Source organism: Oncorhynchus nerka, linkage group LG15, assembly GCF_034236695.1.
Source record: "Oncorhynchus nerka isolate Pitt River linkage group LG15, Oner_Uvic_2.0, whole genome shotgun sequence".
Classification (NCBI taxonomy): domain Eukaryota; kingdom Metazoa; phylum Chordata; class Actinopteri; order Salmoniformes; family Salmonidae; genus Oncorhynchus; species Oncorhynchus nerka.
The window spans coordinates 23,001,828-23,022,921 of record NC_088410.1 but is presented as its reverse complement, the minus strand read 5'-3'; the positions used below and the strand labels follow the sequence as shown (position 1 = coordinate 23,022,921).

The 21,094-nt window shown below is 45.4% G+C and overlaps 1 pseudogene; it reads right to left on the bottom strand.

Moving 5' to 3' along the window:
* Positions 1 to 1,903: 1,903 nt before the first annotated feature.
* LOC115117921 (GTP-binding protein 1-like) lies at positions 1,904 to 20,729 on the bottom strand (annotated as a pseudogene).
* Positions 20,730 to 21,094: the final 365 nt, after the last annotated feature.

The window sequence follows — 21,094 nt, the reverse complement described above, 5'->3', positions numbered from 1 at the left end:
GTGTGTGGACAGTGTGTGTGTGTGTGTGGACAGTGTGTGTGTGTGTGTGTGTGTGTGTGTGTTTGTGTGGACAGTGTGTGTGTGTGTGTGTGTGTGTGTGGACAGTGTGTGTGTGTGTGTGTTTGTGTGGACAGTGTGTGTGTGTGTGTGTGTGTGTGGACAGTGTGTGTGTGTGTGTGTGTGTGGACAGTGTGTGTGTGTGGACAGTGTGTGTGTGTGTGTGTGTGTGTTGTGTGGACAGTGTGTGTGTGTGTGGTGTGTGTGTGTGTGTTTGTGTGGACAGTGTGTGTGTGTGTGGACAGTGTGTGTGTGTGTGTGTTTGTGTGGACAGTGTGTGTGTGTGTGTGGACAGTGTGTGTGTGTGTGTGTGGACAGTGTGTGTGTGTGTTTGTGTGGACAGTGTGTGTGTGTGTGGACAGTGTGTGTGTGTGTGGACAGTGTGTGTGTGTGTGTGTGTGTGTGTGGACAGTGTGTGTGTGTGTGTGGACAGTGTGTGTGTGTGTGTGTGTTTGTGTGACAGTGTGTGTGTGTGTGTGTTTGTGTGGACAGTGTGTGTGTGTGTGGACAGTGTGTGTGTGTGTGTGTGTGTGGACAGTGTGTGTGTGTGTTTGTGTGGACAGTGTGTGTGTGTGTGTGGACAGTGTGTGTGTGTGTGGACAGTGTGTGTGTGTGTGTGTGTGGACAGTGTGTGTGTGTGTGTGGACAGTGTGTGTGTGTGTGTGTTTGTGTGGACAGTGTGTGTGTGTGTGGACAGTGTGTGTGTGTGTGTGGACAGTGTGTGTGGACAGTGTGTGTGTGGACAGTGTGTGTGTGTGTGGACAGTGTGTGTGTGTGTGTGTGTGTGTGTGGACAGTGTGTGTGTGTGTGTGTGTTTGTGTGGACAGTGTGTGTGTGTGTGGACAGTGTGTGTGTGTGTGTTTGTGTGGACAGTGTGTGTGTGTGTGTGTGTGGACAGTGTGTGTGTGTGTGGACAGTGTGTGTGTGTGTGGACAGTGTGTGTGTGTGTGTGTGTGTGGTGACAGTGTGTGTGTGTGTGTGGACAGTGTGTGTGTGTGTGGACAGTGTGTGTGTGTGTGTGGACAGTGTGTGTGTTTGTGTGGACAGTGTGTGTGTGTGTGGACAGTTTGTGTGTGTGTGTTTGTGTGGACAGTGTGTGTGTGTGTGTGGACAGTGTGTGTGTGTGTGGACAGTGTGTGTGTGTGTGTGTGTTTGTGTGGACAGTGTGTGTGTGTGTGTGGACAGTGTGTGTGTGTGTGTGTGGACAGTGTGTGTGTGTGTGTGGACAGTGTGTGTGTGTGTGGACAGTGTGTGTGTGTGGACAGTGTGTGTGTGTGTGTTTGTGTGGACAGTGTGTGTGTGTGTTTGTGTGGACAGTGTGTGTGTGTGTGGACAGTGTGTGTGTGTGGACAGTGTGTGTGTGTGTGTGTGGACAGTGTGTGTGTGTGTGGACAGTGTGTGTGTGTGTGTGTGGACAGTGTGTGTGTGTGTGTGTTTGTGTGGACAGTGTGTGTGTGTGTGGACAGTGTGTGTGTTTGAGTGACTATCTGTATGCAGTGTACCTCGACACCTGCAAAACTCACAACTGAAGTCAGTGGTTTCTCGGTCCTCGTTTCACCTATAAAAGGAAAAGTAGGCCTCGTCCCTCAACCTTACAGCTCCCTCAGTGTTCTCTCTAAACCAAGGCCTCAGCCTAGACCTCTACCCGTATTCATAAAGCTTAGAGCAAGAGTGCTGATCTACGATCTGTTTGCCTTTTAGAGCACAATCATTAAGATTACATGGAAAGGTGGAGACCTGATCCTAGATCAGCACTAGCATCTGAAATGTGAACTGGCCCCTTATAGAAGTGCTGGCAGCCAGATGGTACACCCAGTATTGACAAAATATGACCACAACATGTTGATACTCTGAAACATCTTTATTTAAAAGGATTTACAACAAACTGGCACCACTGTGTTAAGTTAAAGGCCTTCTTTTTCTTTCGGCGCAACTTTCATTTTTGTACATAAGATGCAGACACAAAAATGTGTCACTCGGTCCATTCAAAAAGAAATGTATACACTAATATTAGCTAAAAAAAATAAAATGGCTGTTGAATGTATTGAGATCAACATCCTTCATAAAAGCAGAGAATAAGAAATAAAATGAGGTTACCTTTAGACCGGATCTAAGGTCAGTTGTTTCCCCCTCTAATACTAAAGGATAACATCTGTGGTTGGTGTCATAGCTGAATCAGAATTAGTTAGGTAACATTCATAAATATGTTTTATTTACTTTCAGAATATGCTTATGTGAGATAGTCACTTGGGGCCCAGAGAGAGGAGAGGTCAGGATTGTCTTCATATTTGAATGTGTCTAACTATTCCTAAACCATGTGAAGGGCTCCACTATGTCTGTACTCCAATCACTCCCTCCTTTTCCCATTGGGGGGAGGAGTATGGCAGTGTCTGGAACCATTGTATTACCCCTCTGATGTTGCCCTTCTCTTGACCTAGTATATGACCTAGAGGCTCACTCTCCTCTGTGAGCTTGTCCAGGAGGGGATGTATTTGAGATGAGAGTATCTATAATTGACAATAGATATATGCCATTGGATGAGGTAATGTTTTGGTACTAGGAAGTACCAAGAACGAGAATAAGAACCTTGTCCTTGTCTAAGAGACCAAACTGAACTATAATTTATAGCTAATGCTATCTGGCTATGGGATACTCATTTTTGTAAGTAAAAGGCCCTTTGTGAAGTTCTTATGATCTGTGGTTTATCATGTCGACTAGGGGGTGGATCTTTGCTATAAAAGATCTGTTGCCATTATGTTGACACTCTCAGAGAATTCATTTATAAACACTGAATTGATCTGAGAGTCACAGGGCTATGGTGAAGCTCATATTATTAAAAGATGACATTTAAGTATAACTGACTGGTGTGTGGTTTGTAATTCATCATTTAGTAATACAGGAAATTACCACGACATTGGATAAACTGATCCTAGATTTGTACTAAAGTGTAACTTCTGCCTGGTGGTAACAACCAATCCAAGCCTTCCACCACTGAAACCTGTCCCAATCCAAACCCAAAATCAAAATGCTCACACCACCTGATAAAACCATATCAAAGCTTAGAAAAAATACATTTGAATCTTATCAAGTATGGAAATGGATTAACGTAAAATCTTCAATCCCAAAACCCCTAGTTCCGCCAACAAATCTTATAGGTGTGCATGACAAGAAACTGAATAAAACAACAAATCTTAAAACTACTATTCCGCCTGCGTTTTTGGGCTCAAACAAATGTCCTTGAGAGGGTATGGAGGATAACATGGAAAACTTCTAAATCCTCCTGAAATACTTTTAAGCCGTATTAGCCTTCTTGGATTTTCCAAACCCTTTCATCTATGAAAGCCAAATAAATAATCCAATACAGAACACGCTACAAGGGTAGCGGAGCAACGATTCCCAAATCTATTGAAAATAATTATAGAACAGATATGCGGTCTGTGTTTTTCAGCACGCGTCAACATTTCTGACTGCAAAAGGTGGACAGAACTTTGAACGAACTTTGCACCCATTTGAACAATGTAGCTCACTTCATTTCTCCAAGACCAAAACCCACTATTTAAAAACACAGCTTTCATAGTTTCCACTCAATGCTCTTTTTGTGGCAGACATCTAAAAGGCACACATCTAAATGACAGCTTTTCTACACCAGCTTTTCCAAGGCCCAAATTAGTTGTTTTTCCTATTAAAATACAACCAGGGCAAAAATAGAACAAAACATGGACCTACAGTGAGTCCTGATCCAAATGTTTCAGAACCACTGTTTTATGTATAGTCAGATGGCAGTGTATGAGCCTAGTGAACATTGTCCTTGGGGTTGGATAGGTAGGACTATCCAGTGTCTGAACTACACCCATCCTGTTCTATTAGATTGAGTGGAGACCTTGGAGGACACTATTCCTCTCCTGTCTAAATGACCAATGGAATAACAAATCTAAACCTTGACTCCTATGCCATGTCCGGTCTGTTAAATTTCATCTAAAACCTTGTCAACGACACCATTTATTTCCTGTTAGATTAATAATGACTGACTCCAGATTCAGACTGGATGACGAACCCTTAAGACAACAGATCTCAGTGCCTGAACACCATTTGTTTCCTGTCTACATAATGAATCTGTAATAAAACCTTGTTCGTTTCTATTACTACACCGTGTCTGTTAGATTGAGTCAACTGCTTCTTTCTGCTATTTTCCAGGAGCCAGTTCAGTCGTTAGTTGCCATAGTGACATTTAACCAGGTTCTAGAACTACTCTGTAATGGTGATCTAACTAGGATGGACATGTTAAGCTGTGTCATTTAGGATTAATGCATGTTTCACTTCTCGTCCTCCTTTTCTTTGCTACATTCATTCCTTCTCCCCTAATTGGAACAAGAATGATTACAAAACAAGATGTAGAGGAGGAGATATAGAAGAGTGGATGTAGACGAGAGTAGCGAGAGAGGAAGTAGAGGAGAGAGGAGATGGTGGGGGGGGGTTAGGCAGTGGTGCCCACTCCTGCTGCAGCTGGTGTGTGTTGTTGTGATGTTGGTGAGGCTGTGCTGTTCAGGGCTTTTCCTCGGTGTCTCTGACCCCCTCTCCTCCTGCCTCCACCTCCTGACTTGGGCTGGAGGAGAACAGTCACAACAGAACAAGTGTTAGTAAATGTTAAGCCAAGCACACAATTTATGACCACCTCTAACTTTTAGATACTTTTTTACTTTAAAAAATGAAAAATGCTCATTGAAAATTAAATTTAGCTTGTTTTTTTATTACACAACATCAGTTCAGGCCTAAACGTCATTAATGTTTTCATTCAAGTAAATAACCTTTTCAGTACTTTTAGAAGTCAAAGTTCATGCTGCACAGGAAAACACTCTTTAGTGTTGGGATAAATGGAAGTCATGGCAGTACTTATTTAAGACAAACGGCACTGGCGTTTCCTTCCCTCGTTCCGTTTACCTGGTTCTCTTTGTTGCCGTCTTTACATAGTGTCTCCTCCTCCCCCACTGTCTGACGCAGACAGACAACCAGATAGACGAGGGAGAGAGAGAAGGAGAACGAAAGAGTGACGGATGGGGAAAGTGTTAAGGAGGGGACGGGGAGACAAGTTTAATGGACGGAGGCCAGGAAAGATGAAAGGAACGAGTGATGGGGCCGACAATAATGGAGGAGAAGAGTGAACGAAAGTGGGATGAGGAGGAAAAAAGATGTACCGGTAAGTGGAATGAAAATTGAGAGCGGCAGAGAGGGATATTGGCAGACGAGTGTGAGGGTCAAGGAAAGGGAGGACATTTTGAAAAGAGGGATTGTGAAAGACCGGGTGATGAACAATCATAAAAACACGGGATAAAGAAAGAGTGAAAGGAGATGGAGGGGCATCGGAAGAGAGATTAGCCAGCATATTGGGAAAGAGAAGAAAGCTGCTGGTACGACACACACACCAACCTGTCCAACTTTTAGAGTACCGTACGGGCACAGCATATTTTAGAGTACCATACGGGCACAGCATATTTTAGAGTACCATACGGGCACAGCATATTTTAGAGTACCATACGGGCACAGCATATTTTAGAGTACCATATGCACGCGCCAAATTGGGGTTACACCCCCCCGCTGTTTGTGAGTCTGATCGCAAGTATAGAATTGTACCACATCAAGTCTATAAAAAGTTTGGAATACTCTTGACAGCATTCCATTTACACACATGGTAAAAGTCACTAACAATATCTAATTAGAAAGAACACAAAAGGGCCATTATTCTTGGAGTAGTTTAGGTACAAAATGTACAAATGTCTCATCCGCAATAAAAAAAATATAAACTGATATGAAAAAAAAAAGAGTTTGAAGCAGAGCATGAAATAAACATGTTCTCCATATTAAAAACAGAAAATCTACGATAGGAAACAGCGAGTGAGAACAAATCTGTTCGGGAAGTAATTTCCTAGACAGATTTGCCTGGTAGCTAGCAGATTTAGCCTTACGCAGCAGGGCATTAGGGTAGACTTCTCTGTGGCAAACAGTTCCTCTGGCAATCATTGAAACCTTCTTGGTAACAAGGGCACTCAGCATGTCTGTGGGAGCTGTGCTTTGGCAAAGTGGGTGGGGTTATATCTTTCCTGTCTAGCCCTGTCTGGGGGGCATCATCGAATGGGGCCACAGTGTCTCCTGACCCCTCCTGTCTCAGCCTCTAGTATTTATGCTGCAGTAGTTTATGTGTCGGGGGCTAGGGGTCAGTTTGTTATATCTGGAGTACTTCTGTCTTATCCAGTGTCCTGTGTGAATTTAAGTATACTCTCTCTAATTCGCTCTTTCTCTCTCTCGGAGGACCTGAGCCCTAGGACCATGCCTCAGGACTACCTGGCATGAGGACTCCTTGCTGTCCCCAGTCCACCTGGCCATGCTGCTGCTCCAGTTTCAACTGTTCTGCCTGCGGCTATGGAACCCTGACCTGTTCACTGGACGTGCTACCTGTCCCAGACCTGCTGTTTTCAACTCTCTAGAGAGAGCAGGAGTGGTAGAGAGACTTAATGATCGGCTATGAAAAGCCAACTGACATTTACTCCTGAGGTGCTGACTTGCTGCACCTCGATAACTTCTGTGATTATTATTATGATTATTATTATTTGACCATGCTGGTCATTTATGAACATTTGAACATCTTGGCCATGTTCTGTTATAATCTCCAACCGGCACAGCCAGAAGAGGACTGGCCACCCCTCATAGCCTGGTTCCGCTCTAGGTTTCTTCCTAGGTTCTGGCCTTTCTAGGGAGTTTTTCCTAGCCACCGTGCTTCTACACCTGCATTGCTTGCTGTTTGGGGTTTTAGGCTGGGTTTCTGTACAGCACTTTGAGATATCAGCTGATGTACGAAGGGCGATATAAATACATTTGATCTGTACTGAGAGACCTTTTTGTGACGTGGATCATGATTAGTTACACCATACCCAAACCGGACACGAGCAAAACAATTTTGTCCCCCCACACCAAACTCAGGTTGAAATATCAAAACAAACGCCAAACCAATTATATGAATTTGGGGACAGGTCGAAAAACAAATATTTATTGAAATTTAGCTAGCCCTTGCTAATTTGTCCTGGGATATAAACATTGAGTTGTTATTTTACCTGAAATGCACAAGGTCCTCTACTCCGACAATTAATCCACACATAAAACAGTCAACCGAAGCGTTTCTAGTCATCTCTACTCCTTCCAGGCTTATTCAACTTTGAACTTATATGGGGATTGGCATCTAAACTTTCATAGTATTACTACACCGACCGGCAACACAGTTCGTCTTTCAATCACCCACGTGAGTATAACCAATGAGGAGATGGCACGTGGGTACCTGCTTCTATAAACCAATGAGGAGATCGGGGAGGGAGAACTTATTTTAGCGCTTGGCAATGCAGAAGCTCGATGGCGGTGCGAGCAGCATGGGTGCAATGATTGAATAACATGTGTAAATAAAATCATACCGCAAGTGTGGTTAGCATGTTAGTCTATCAGGTTGCGTGATCCTCGTAATGTTACATGGAAAATACAACTACTGGGATGCAGAATTAAATGTATATCACACTCGCCCAAATGCGACCAGTTATTTTTCATATTTGCATTGAATTTATTTCACTAACAAATGCGAGTGAACTGCTGGCACATTAGAACCCACTGAATGTCCATCTTATGTTCGCTAACGTTAGCTTGAAACAATTAGTGGTTACCTTTCCACAACACACGGAGACGAAAAAGGGATTGGTCTGTGTTTACGTACAGCCAGAAAAGCAGGAGGGGCAGACACAGGATAGCTACAGTTGAAGAAGTCCGAAGATTACATACACCTTAGCCAAACACATTTAAACTCAGTTTCACAATTCCTGACATTTAATCCTAGTAAAAATTCCCCGTCTTAGGTCAGTTAGGATCAACACTTCATTTTAAGAATGTGAAATGTCAGAATAATAGTAGTAGAGAATGATTTATTTCAGCTTTTATTTCTTTCATCACTCTTCCGGTAGGTCAGAAGTTTACATACACTCAATTAGTATTTGGTAGCGTTGCCTTTAAATTGTTTAACTTGGGTTAAACGTAGCCTTCCACAAGCTTCCCACCATAAGTTGGGTGAATTTTGGCCCATTTCTCCTGACAGAGCTGGTGTAACTGAGTCAGGTTTGTAGGCCTCCTTGCTTGCATATGCTTTTTCAGTTCTGCCCAAAAATTTTCTATAGGATTGAGGTCAGGGCTTTGTGATGGCCACTCCAATACCTTGACTTTGTTGTCCTTAAGCCATTTTGCCACAACTTCGGAAGTATGCTTGGGGTCAATGTCCATTTGGAAGACCCATTTGCGACCAAGCTTCAACTTCCTGACTGATGTCTTGAGATGTTGCTTCCAAGTATCCACATAATTGTCCTACCTCATGATGCCATCTATTTTCTGAAGTGCACCAGGCCATATTTTAGCAAAGCACCCTCACAACATGATGCTGCCACTTCCGTGCTTCACGGTTGGGATGGTGTTCTTCGGCTTGCAAGCCTCCCCCTTTTTCCTACAATCATAACGATGGTCATTATGGCCAAACAGTTAGATTTTTGTTTCAACAGATCAGAGGATATTTCTCCAAAAAGTACGATCTTTGTCCCCATGTGCAGTTGCAAACCGTAGTCTGGCTTTTTTTAATGGCGGTTTTGGAGTAGTGGCTTCTTCCTTGCTGAGCGCCCTTTCAGGTTATGTCGATATAGGAATCATTTTACTGTAGATATAGATACTTTTGTACCCGTTTCCTCCAGCATCTTCGCAAGGCCCTTTGCTGTTGTTCTGGGATTGATTTGCACTTTTCACACCAAAGTACGTTCATCTCTAGGAGACAGAACACTTCTCCATCCTGAGCGGTATGACGGCTGCGTGGTCCCATGGTGTTTATACTTGCGTACAATTGTTTGTACAGATGAACATGGTACCTTCAGTTTGGAAATTGCTCCCAAGGATGAACCAGACTTGTGGAGGTCTCAACAAAAAAAACCATTGTGGTCTTGGCAGATTTCTTTTGATTTTCCAATGATGTCAAGCAAAGAGGCACTGAGTTTGAAGGTAGGCCTTGAAATACATCCACAGATACACCTCCAATTGACTCAAATGATGTCAATTAGCCTATCAGAAGCTTCTAAAGCCATGACATCATTTTCTGGAATTCTCCAAGCTGTTTAAAGGCACAGTCAACTTAGTGTATGTAAACTTCTGCCCCACTGGAATTGTGATTAAGTGAAATAATCGGTCTGTAAACAGTTGTTGGAAGAATTGTGTCATGCAAAGTAGATGTCCTAATCGACTTGCCTTAACTATAGTTTGTTAACAAGGAATTTGTGGAGTGGTTGAAAAACAAGTTAATGACTCCAACCTAAGTGTATGTAAACTTCTGACTTCAACTGTACATCCAATAATGAAGTATTAATCTCCATGTCCATTGACACAAACTCCGTACATGTCTGTGTGGTGCAGCTTGAGAACCAGGATGTTAGATTCACTCAGTGGATGTATTTTTTATTTAAAATTTAAAAAATAAAATTCAGGCCCCCATTCATTTCTGTGTACTATTAACTCAGACCTCTTACATGGACAGAGAATGCTGTATGTTGGCAGGTCTGCACACACACACCATTCAGTCACTCAACACACAATGCAGAGTTGAACTTTCCTCCTACTCTTCTAGCAAGTCATTATTTGACCTCTTACTTCAGGATGTTCTCTAACCCCCTCCCTTAGTTAGAAATAGTTTGTGTAGAACAGATGATTGTCTGTCATGTAGAATTGGGAATCATGTCAGCTCTACTCATTACATCTCTGTCCAAGACCCTCCCTCCTCCAGGTGTTGTTTCTAAGCCTCGGCCTCCCGGTAGCTGAGCAGTAGCTGTCCTGTGTCGTGGCTGTACACAAGTGTTCTGTCTAAGCCCCTCCTTCATGTCTAATGCTGCATTCATAACCAAGTGGGAAGGCGTTCATTGCCAGTTGTGAAGTCGTAAATACCAGTTGGATGCATTCACGTGCTTTGAACTTGTTGAGAAAAGCTGATTGGCTAATGGCCAACAAGCTGCATCCACCATAATCTTGCTTGTAAACCAAGTCATATTAAAAAACATATTAATAGATAAAAATAGTTTATAAATAATGTTTTGTTGTTGCATTTAACTGCCAAAAATGCTGTTATAGGTAATTTCCTTAGTAGGTGACATCAGAGGTCAGCATGTGGGAGAAGTCAGAGCTCAGGGATGATAGATGAGTTTCTCCACTAGTAATAACCAGTAGGAGGGGCATTCAAGTGGATTTTTCCCAGTCCTATGTGGTAAATACCACCTTCCCACTCGGTTATGAACGCAGGGTAGTCCCTTTCTTCACCAGTTGTTCAGTCTAAGCCCCTCCCTACCCCAGTAGCTCACCGGTAGCTGTCCTGCACTGGGGCTGTCAGGCCGCGGTGCGGATCCTGCCTCCTCATTGGCTGACGTAGTGCCCTTCTTAGTGGACTGCATCTTGGCCTGCTGGGCCTTGGTGACTGACTGGAGCAGCTGGAGAGACACACGTACAGGTGGAGTTAGTTAGGAGGTAGTCTGGGACGCTTTAGAATAAAGGGATAAGCCCTTCATAACACTTGACACACACACACACACACGACAAAGCTGGTGAAGAGACAGTGAATTATTGTAACATTGTGAAATGTTTCTAAGGGGGTTTAATGCTCCATGACCTTTTACAAAAACGTATGACCATTCATAACCCCTTACAACTAGTTATAACCCCATACCTTGGTAATGGTGCCCACAGCCTTGGTGCGTCCCTCTCTGAACACCAGTCTCTGGTCTGTGTGGAGGTACTCTGGGGTCTTGATGAATCTGAAGTGGACTGAGGCCTTGTCCCCGGTACGTAGACAGTCTCTGTTCATGGTCAGAATGGTGGCTGTCTGTCTGATGCTGCCACAGTGCACTGAGGGAGAGAAAGTCAGAAAAATAACAATTGACATACCAGTGGCATAGCAACTCTGGACGTGTCCCATTTGTGTGTGATTATAGGAGAGGCAAAGACCTAATATGAATATAGCTGAAACTTTAATGCTAAATTGAGCATCGCCACAGTATACAAGCAACCATGAACACACCCACACGTTTGAAAGCCGCTCACCCATAGCCTGGTATCGTGGGGATATGGTGGTGGGGTGGTGCAGGACCAGTATCTCAGCCATGAACTCCCAGGTAGCCTGAGGTGTTAGTCTGGGAGAGATCATCACCATCCCCTTCCTGATGGAGGAACGCTTGATCTGGAGGAGAAGAAAGAGGGAGAGGGGTGAAAAAGGGGCCAGGGGGGGAGGAGAGAAACATTGGGACAGACTGTCAGAAATGTGCTGATTGAGGATGTTTTTTTCCCAATGGGAGTCATCCATTGATGGATTATGGACAGAGAATTTTCTGGAGAAAAACAAAAAAGGTCCATCTTTTTACATCTGCAACTTATTTGAAAGTTGCTGACTTGAGCTGATCTTTTGACACAAAAGCAGACAATTTATGAACGCATGTACGACTTCATCTGTGTTATTGTGTCTCTGTGTGGTTGTAGCCTTACAATCAGACGCGTAAAAACAGACCTTTTTGAGCGCGAAGGAGGCGGTCTGTCCCCCCCGGACCTCTTTGACAGGCATCCTCTTGCGGTGGATAGATTTGACAGCGATGGAGAGGAAACTGCCCAGGGGTCTGGGCCGAGCAGCAGCGTGTCATTCAGTCGTATCAATCCACGTAACGTAGTGCCGGATACTACTGTGCCCACACCCTGAGGACAGATAGGACACGTCAATACAACACAGCTTGTTCAATTAATAGTGTGTGTGTGTGTGGTGCTGATGGTTGTGTGTGTGGTGTGTACTAACCGGTACTGAGTAGGTGTCATCGATCTGGAACTCGGCAGGCTCATCTTCTCTATAGGAGGTTTTAGAAGACAGTAGGTTGAGGAACATCTTCAGAAGATCCATATTATCTCCTGTTACATTAGAGACCTGGAAGATTGGACACATCCTAGGGGGAGAGACGCAGAGAGAGAGGGGAGGAGGGAGAAGAGAAAGGAAAGAAAGACAGAGGGAAAGAGTGGAGAATTAAGGCAACATACGTTACCCATAAATCAATTCAAATGTTATTGGTCACATACAAAAAAAATGAGCAGATGTTATTGCGGGTGTAGCGAAATGCTTGTGTTCCTAGCGCCAACAGTGCAGTAGTATCTAACTAAATGCTTGTGTTCCCAGCGCCAACAGTGCAGTAGTATCTAACTAAATGCTTGTGTTCCTAGCTCCAACAGTGCAGTAGTATCTAACTAAATGCTTGTGTTCCCAGCGCCAACAGTGCAGTAGTATCTAACTAAATGCTTGTGTTCCTAGCTCCAACAGTGCAGTAGTATCTAACTAAATGCTTGTGTTCCTAGCGCCAACAGTGCAGTAGTATCTAACTAAATGCTTGTGTTCCTAGCGCCAACAGTGCAGTAGTATCTAACTAAATGCTTGTGTTCCTAGCGCCAACAGTGCAGTAGTATCTAACTAAATGCTTGTGTTCCTAGCTCCAACAGTGCAGTAGTATCTAACTAAATGCTTGTGTTCCTAGCGCCAACAGTGCAGTAGTATCTAACTAAATGCTTGTGTTCCTAGCGCCAACAGTGCAGTAGTATCTAACTAAATGCTTGTGTTCCTAGCGCCAACAGTGCAGTAGTATCTAACTAAATGCTTGTGTTCCTAGCGCCAACAGTGCAGTAGTATCTAACTAAATGCTTGTGTTCCTAGCGCCAACAGTGCAGTAGTATCTAACTAAATGCTTGTGTTCCTAGCGCCAACAGTGCAGTAGTATCTAACTAAATGCTTGTGTTCCTAGCTCCAACAGTGCAGTAGTATCTAACTAAATGCTTGTGTTCCTAGCGCCAACAGTGCAGTAGTATCTAACTAAATGCTTGTGTTCCTAGCTCCAACAGTGCAGTAGTATCTAACTAAATGCTTGTGTTCCTAGCGCCAACAGTGCAGTAGTATCTAACTAAATGCTTGTGTTCCTAGCGCCAACAGTGCAGTAGTATCTAACTAAATGCTTGTGTTCCTAGCGCCAACAGTGCAGTAGTATCTAACTAAATGCTTGTGTTTCTAGCGCCAACAGTGCAGTAGTATCTAACTAAATGCTTGTGTTCCTAGCGCCAACAGTGCAGTAGTATCTAACTAAATGCTTGTGTTCCTAGCTCCAACAGTACAGTAATATCTAACTAAATGCTTGTGTTCCTAGCGCCAACAGTGCAGTAGTATCTAACTAAATGCTTGTGTTCCTAGCGCCAACAGTGCAGTAGTATCTAACTAAATGCTTGTGTTCCCAGCGCCAACAGTACAGTAGTATCTAACTAAATGCTTGTGTTCCATGCGCCAACAGTGCAGTAGTATCTAACTAAATGCTTGTGTTCCTAGCGCCAACAGTGCAGTAGTATCTAACTAAATGCTTGTGTTCCTAGCGCCAACAGTGCAGTAGTATCTAACTAAATGCTTGTGTTCCTAGCGCCAACAGTGCAGTAGTATCTAACTAAATGCTTGTGTTCCTAGCGCCAACAGTGCAGTAGTATCTAACAATTCACAACATTACACACAAACCTCAAAATAAAAGAATGGAATTAAGAAATATATAAATATTAGGATGAGCAATGTCAGAGTGGCATTGACTAGAATACAGTATATTAACACTAACATGACTAGTGATTCCATGTCTATGTGTATAGGGCAGCAGCCTCTAAGGTGCAGGGTTGAGTAACCGGGTGGTGGCCAGCTAGTGACAGTGACTAAGTTCAGGGAAGATCTTTTTGGCCTTCCTGTGACGAGCAGGGTGGTTGTAGGTGTCCTGCGGTTGCAGGCAGTGGTTCCCCGGTGAGGCGTTGGGCAGACTGCACAACCCTATGGAGAGCTCTGCGGTTGCAGGCAGTGGTTCCCGGTGACACGTTGGGCAGACCGCACCACCCTATGGAGAGCTCTGCGGTTGCAGACTGTGGTTCCCCGGTGAGCTCGCGGTTGGGCCGGTGAGACCGCACCACCCTATGGAGAGCTCTGCGGTTGCAGGCAGTGGTTCCCGGTGACGCGTTGGACAGACCGCACCACCCTATGGAGAGCTCTGCGGTTGCAGGCAGTGGTTCCCGGTGACGCGTTGGGCAGACCGCACCACCTTATGGAGAGCTCTGCGGTTGCAGGCAGTGGTTCCCCAGGCGTTGGGCAGACCGCACCACCCTATGGAGAGCTCTGCGGTTGCAGGCAGTGGTTCCCGGTGAGGCGTTGGGCAGACCGCACCACCCAGACCGCACCACCCTATGGAGAGCTCTGCGGTTGCAGGCAGTGGTTCCCCGCGTGACCGTACCACCCTATGGAGAGCTCTGCGGTTGCAGGCAGTGGTTCCCCAGACCGCACCACCCTATGGAGAGCTCTGCGGTTGCAGGCAGTGGTTCCCGGTGAGCTCGCGGTTGGGTTCCCCAGACCGCACCACCCTATGGAGAGCTCTGCGGTTGCATGCAGTGGTTCCCCGGTGACGCGTTGGCCAGACCGCACCACCCTATGGAGAGCTCTGCGGTTGTGGGCAGTGCAGCTGTGAGGTTCTTAGGGGGTGAAGCCAAATTTCTTCAGCTTCCTATGTTTGAAGAGGTGCTGTTACGCTGCCTTCACCACACTATCTGTGTGGGTGGACCATTTCAGATTGTCAGTGATGAGTACGCTAAGGAACCGAGGACAGAGAGCAGGGAGAGCTTTTCACCTTCTCCAATGCGTTCCTGTTGATGTGGATGGGAGGAGTGCTCCCCGTCTCCTGAAGACCACGATCAGCTCCTTTGTTTTGTTGAGGTGATTTCTCTAGCACCACTCCGCCAGGGCCCTCACCTCTTCCTCATGAAACATATACCTCCGCCTTCCTTCTTCCAGGAGAGTTCCTTATTCCCGTCTGTGCGATGTACTGAGAACCCAGCTGACTGTATGGACCGGGACAGTATATCTGGAGAGCCATGATTCCGTGAAACAGAGTATGTTACCGTCCCTGAGCTCATCTACTTTATTGTCCAGGGACTGAACATTAGCGAGTAATATACAGTCCCTGAGCTCATCTACTTTATTGTCCAGGGACTGAACATTAGCGAGTAATATACAGTCCCTGAGCTCATCTACTTTATTGTCCAAGGACTGAACATTAGCGAGTAATATACTCGGAGTCGGTGGATGGTGCACGCCTCCCGTGTTGGAATATACAAGTCCACTCCAAACACCTCTTCTGCCCGGTGGTGTTTTGGAGCAGAGCCTCTGCCCGGTGGTGTATTGGAGCAGAGCCTCTGCCCGGTGGTGTTTTGGAGCAGAGCCTCTGCCCGGTGGCGTTTGGAGCAGAGCCTCTGCCCGGTGGTGTTTTGGAGCAGAGCCTCTGCCCGGTGGCGTTTTGGAGCAGAGCCTCTGCCCGGTGGTGTTTTGGAGCAGAGCCTCTGCCCGGTGGTGTTTTGGAGCAGAGCCTCTGCCCGGTGGTGTATTAGAGCAGAGCCTCTGGGATACATTGGAGCAGAGCCTCTGCCCGGTGGGTTTTGGAGCAGAGCCAAAGGATGCCATTCAGCCTCTGCCCGGAGAAAAGTCTCCTTTCTGATTGGGTTTGAGCAGAGTTCTGCCCGGTCTGAGCAGAGTCTGCCTGGTGGCGTTGGAGCAGAGAGCCGGTGGCTTTTGCCCTGCCCGGTTGAGTCCCAGTCCCTGGTTTTGGCAGAGTGCCCGGTGGTGCAGAGCCTCTGCCCGGTGGCCGCTCTGATTGGGTCCCTGGTTTTGAGCAGAGCCGCTCTGATTGGGTTTTGAGCAGAGCCTCTGCCCGGTGGTGTCTTGAGCAGAGCCTCTGCCCGGTCCCTGGTGAGTTATCAGAGCCTCTGCCCGCTCTGATTGAGCCTCTGGTGAGCAGAGCCTCTGCCCGGTGGTGTTTGAGTCCCAGAGTTCTGCCCGGTGGTGTATTAGAGCAGAGCCCTGGTGAGTTATTCAGTTGCCTTGCCTTGGATGCCATCTGCAAAGTCTCCTTTCTGTTTCCCTGGTGAGTTATCGCCCTTTCTGTTTGGGTCCCTGGTGAGTTATCGCCGCTCTGATTGGGTCCCTGGTGAGTTATCGCCGCTCTGATGGCCAAAAGTTGTCTGGCTGTATGTAATAATACAACAAACGTTCTGGGCCAATAACGTAAGAAATAACACACCCCCCAACAAAAATACTGCAAATTTGCTTAGGAGCTAGAAGCAGAGCTGCCGTGCCTGTCGGCGCCATCTTACACACAAACTGTTCAGATGAAATGAGGAAAAGGACCAAAACCACAAGGAAACTGTTAATTCACTGCTATTTACCTCTCTGAGCTGAAGTTGGATGCAGTGACGATAACGTCATCTTTGTTTTGAACCAGTACGGGGATCTTTCTACATCCTGGGGACTTCAGTAACCTCTGTAACAGATGCAGTGTCTCTGGGAAATACACACACAATTATTAACACACATTGTGTGTGTTCATTTGTTAACCAAACAGACTAACGGGGAGGAACTGGTGTCGCCCCCCCCCCAAAAAAAAAGTTACATTTCACTACGATTATCATGTTTTAATGATTTGAACAGGGCCATGTTCCACAGTCCATCTCTCACCTGCTAGGATGTTGGCTGGACACATGTCTATCTTGGTGACCACTACAAAGACTGGTACATTCAGGGCTAGAGCCAAACCTAGATGCTCCTTGGTCATCCCTACAATACCTGCATTACTGCCCACCTAGAGAGAGAGAGAGAGGAAAGGAAGGAGAGAGATGTAGAAGAGTGAGCGAAAGAAAGAGGATGAGCAAAGTCACTGACACAGTACATGTCTGTGGTGAAAACACAAACACATCACCCCCGTCTCTCACCATGAGCATACAGAAGTCTGGTAGGTGTCCGGTCATTCCAAACACAGTGGTTTTCAGGTACTTCTCGTGGCCGGCCAGATCTATGAAGGTGATGACCTTAGAGGACCTCTCACAGATCTTAGTCCAGTCCAGACTGCCCCCGTGATTATCTGGCTTATTCACCACCTAGGAGCAGAGACCGAGAGAGGTTGGTTTAAATCAGAGTGCTGGACAAAACGCTAGGGTCAAAATGGACCAGGCTCTAAGTCAGCTTTGTTTACATTTTGAATACTGCTGGTCCTGTCACTCTCCGTCTCCTGCCTATGTCATCCCTATCTAACTTAAATGTCCTTAGAGACTCCTAAGTCAACCCCAAGTCATTATCTTACATGTCCCTCCTGGTCGAAGCCCAGGATGTCATTCCCCACACTGCTGGTCCTGCCGCTCTCCATCTCGTGTTTGTGTCGGAAGAGTTTCTGCCTGGCGAACCCCCTGCCGTTGTCCAGCTCTCCGTGGGTCAACACCCCCAGCAGGGTGCTCTTACCGGCATCCACGTTACCCACCACCGCCACCCTGTATGGGAAGGGGAGAGAGAAGTTAAAGGACAGAGAGCTGTTATGTGCAACACCAAATGTTGCAGAACACTGGTCCTGAAAGCAAACCAACTTCTTCTCCCTCCGAGACCTAATAACAAATGTCTGTCTCTCCCCCCCCCCCTTCTCACCTCACTTCCAGGAAGTCCTCCTCTCCGACCCGTCGGCGGATGAGGTAGTCTCGTACTTTCCCCCCTGCGTCACTACGTTCTCTCAGCAGGATCATGTCTGCCTCTATCTGCTCACACAGGGACTGAACGGTGGCCACTGACGCCTCCATGTCCCCCTCGTCCAGACCATAGTCACCTCCGTCTGATGAAGAAACGGGGGGGGGGGGGCAGGAGAGAGGGTGGATGTAAGGAGATAGAAAGTCACACTAACCACACTGCCCATTACTCTGAGAACGCCCCTGCTGTGTCTTTACCCAGACATAAGGCCTTAATTACTCTGAGAACGCCCTGCTGTGTCTTTACCCAGACATAAGGCCTTAATTACTCTGAGAACGCCCTGCTGTGTCTTTACCCAGACATAAGGCCTTAATTACTCATTGAGAACGCCCTGCTGTGTCTTAGTTTACCCAGACATAAGGCCTTAATTACTCTGAGAACGCCCTGCTGTGTCTTTACCCAGACATAAGGCCTTAATTACTCTGAGAACGCCATGCTGTGTCTTTACCCAGACATAAGGCCTTAATTACTCTGAGAACGCCCTGCTGTGTCTTTACCCAGACATAAGGCCTTAATTACAGGGTACTTGACTGCATTCCCAGTTTACATCAGGTAATGTAACTATAGTAGTTCCATTCAAGTTTGGGCAAATGAAAGGAACAATGGAGCAGAAGCTGAGAAGTTGGAGGCTTGACGTTTTGCCAACTGACCATTAAAGGGTTAAATCGGGATAAACAAGTTAGCTAGTGTTTCTCAGACTTAACTGGCTAAGGATGTTACATACACCGATATGCATCGGTTCCCAATTCAAGTGTTTAAGATACAAGTACATCGCTCAGCGGACTCCAGACCGATCCAAATGTAGCATGAATCAGTAAAGAAAAACCATTAAAACATTTTTTGTTGTTGTTACTTATAATACATTCTACCATCCGAAAATACCTCTTATATTGTGACAACTGATGCACCCGCTCTGTGTTGAACTGCATGTAGGTTCAACTAACCCCAGGCCAACTAACCCCAGGCCAACTAACCCCAGGCCAACTAACCCCAGGCCAACTAACCCCAGGCCAACTATCCCCAGGCCAACTAACCCCAGGCAATACGAGTAGCCTAGTCAACCTGCGCACGAGTAGCCTAGTCAACCTGCGCACGAGTAGCCTAGTCAACCTGCGCACGAGTAGCCTAGTCAACCTGCGCACGAGTAGCCTAGTCAACCTGCGATCTGGGACCAGCCTGACTGGTCCCAGATCTGTTTGTGTATAAACTGCCAAAAAGCACAACTGATCTGGGACATCAGGTCTGTGTTCTGTAAGGGGGTCACCATTGATCTGTGTTTATTGGAGATGTTTACACATGAGCACCATGTGTTCTGTTGGGTGGTTTAGGTATATGGCCCGAAAATAAAGGTAGGAAAGTAGGTTATCCCTTCTCACCTGAGCCCACTCCCACCACATAAATGGTCTCCCCACATCCTTCATCCATCCTCTCTCGGAGTTGCCGTAGTAACGAGTCATACTGTTCTCCTGTGGGGCTGACCAGAGTCAGCTAGGAAAGAGAGAAAATATATGTTTAGGTTCATTCACTGGTGTTATGGTTGTTTGATAATTGACAGAAACTTAGATAAGCATTTACAATAACATTTGAAACATTTTTTGTTGTTGTTACTTATAACATTTTATTGTAAACTGGACTCTGTGATACATCTACATTTACAACGTAAATAAATAAAAAACATAACATTACAGTTTATGTCCAGTAGAGGACAGGGCAGAATAACACTAACAAAACACAGTAAGAACGGCCAGACAGACAGCATGCAAATATTGAAGCAAGTAGCTAGAAGCTAGGCCTGGGTCGTTTGTTGACGTTACAATGACGTAGCCTAGTTTCTGGCAGCCTGACCAGGGTGTAAATGTGCACATGCATGATGATTCATGCAATTATGAACATACTGATGTTTAATCCACACTTTATTATTTGAAATCAATTATATTTGCAAGATAAATATAGGTTTCAGGCCTGATTGGTGTCAGTTTTGCCCCCCAGCTAACACGCCTGACTCCAATAATCAACTAATAATAGTCTTCAGTTTAGAATACAATTCGTTTAAATCAGCTGTGTTTGCTAGGGATGGAGGAGAAAAGTGTGGCACCAAATCAGGCCCCCGAGGACTGGAGTTGCCCAGGCCTAAATCTGGTCAAATCATCTTTGGTTGTTTCGCCAACTGTTGTGTCTACACAGAGTGGCACCTATATACGTGTCATTCATTCACCATTGCATGTTTTGGTGGGTACTGGTCACTCGAAAAGATACATGTCCGGTCATACTTCAAACCAAATTAAATGTCATTATAAAATTGTCATTTTCATAAAAAAATAGCAACATATTTTTGTTAAAGCTGATGTAAAATTGAAATCCACGCATGCATATGCCATGTAGCTAGCTTTAGCTGAGTCGAGAGCAGGGCCTACCTTGCTAGTAAAGTCTAAATGATCCTCGGACTCGCCGTTTACATTCTCTCCGTCTTCGAAGCACTCTGCCCCTGACAGGTCATCCCCACAGTCCGGTGCGAATATAGAAACTGGTACTACGGATTCCTCTTTCGGTAATGTCCCCGGGCTTAGCCCTGGCTCTATTGCTGCCAACGACGCCATCTCCCCAAACCTTCAGAAAAAGTAATTCAATTGCAAACGGCTAGCATAACATAGCTAAGCTAACATTAGCTCACAAATCAAGCTTGCTACTGACACCAACATATTATGATGCAATGCATGCAACAATTGTGTACAGCAACTGCTTAAGGTTTAAATTAGGCTCAAACGTTCCTTACGTAGCAATTCATGTTGTATTAGTACTGTTAAGTAAACATATAAATTCAACATACCAGAAGTAGCAGTGTACATAGAAGGTTAGCTTTAGATAGCCTATATGAGTGTGGCCCGCCCCTATGTTAAATACAGAAACAGGATTGGCTACCCTCCGTTCTTGAACGTTGACAGGTGTTCAACACAGAATGGAATTATTTCACTGGAACAGAAAATCAATACATTTTTCTCTTAGAGTTTTGACTCTCTTTCAATGTGTCATATGCACACGTAATATAGTGTGTGCACGATTATAGAAACGCCTTACAGCAAATATTAAAATACTGTAAGGTAAGTAATGTGTGTAGTAACTATATTTACCACTAGATCGCAGTTTCATTGGTCAAAATACAGTGGATGGACACCTACATTGACTGTCCTCGAAAGGATCAAATTAATCACTAAAATGTCCAGTTTTGTTGTGTAAGACTCAGAAACACCCTACTACAGTCTGAAAGGGAGAAGAATGAAACGAGAAAGAATGAAAAATCAAATAGATAGAGCATGCCCCCCTGTTGAGAAATATGTCCCAAAT